Genomic DNA, 1,081 nt, shown 5'->3' on the forward strand with positions numbered 1-1,081 from the left:
AGTGTGGAACTCTGTTTTCTTCTCCACCAGCATTAAGGAATACACTCATGCTTAAATGAAGATGATCGTCTGATCGATGATAATGTTTTCGAGACTTTTAATAACAAACTGCTAAATGAATTTCTTATAATATTTGACTGCTTTTATAATCACGCTTACGTACAATGTTGATTTCTTTACTGGTGTAGGTGTTATATGCTTATACAACCATCGTTCTTCGTTATCTACATGTATGTAAAACAACTCACAAAAAGGTGAAACTAAGTATAAATAATCCTTCACTTATAACATATTACCCTGCATTAGTTTTTTGATGGTACTTTTTATTACAAGAGAAACCACATGCTTCTCATAATTATAGACACCCATGGCAAATTAAGGGATCATCAGTTATAATTTATAACAACAACAATATGGAGGTTCAGAAGGATATAGAGTACGACATCCTCCTGTCACATAGCCCAATGCTATGCAGTCCACGCTGCATTTATAATTATCGTATGAACCTATACACTGCGAAATGCACTTTTGGCCGTTGATAGTTGCTTTGATCTCTGCACATATAGTCACAAATTCCACAGTAATCTAAGTATAAAATGCATATTTGTATATACATAAATATATTATTACAACATGCCAAATTACATTTTCAAAGATTCATGTTCTTTGATAATTTTCTTAAAATTCTCCATGGTGTAGATTGCTTTAAAAATATATATATACTAGAAGTCATCCCGTGCTACACACGGATTTAGCTTGGCAAAACGCACGGATTTAGCTTGGCAAAAATATTATTAAAATTCTGAAGTTTACATTTTCGTTGATTTAAAGCATAAACTATTTATTTGGTGGAAAAAAAACTTCATTCTTTTGTTGACTTCTAAATAATTCACAAACTCTTGTTGACTTGGTCTAATGAGGAACAACTTTAAATTGTCAAATGGAGAAATTGTGCGGGGTTATTTAGTTTTTAGTGATAACATGTTAATAACAAAACAACGTCGTTTATCAAACCTAAAACCTCCAAATCTAGGGTTTTTGATTTGGGAAAAATGGAAATCAATTTTTTATTTGGGGGGGG

The sequence above is a fragment of the Camelina sativa genome, unplaced genomic scaffold (assembly GCF_000633955.1).
Source record: "Camelina sativa cultivar DH55 unplaced genomic scaffold, Cs unpScaffold00675, whole genome shotgun sequence".
Classification (NCBI taxonomy): Eukaryota; Viridiplantae; Streptophyta; class Magnoliopsida; order Brassicales; family Brassicaceae; genus Camelina; species Camelina sativa.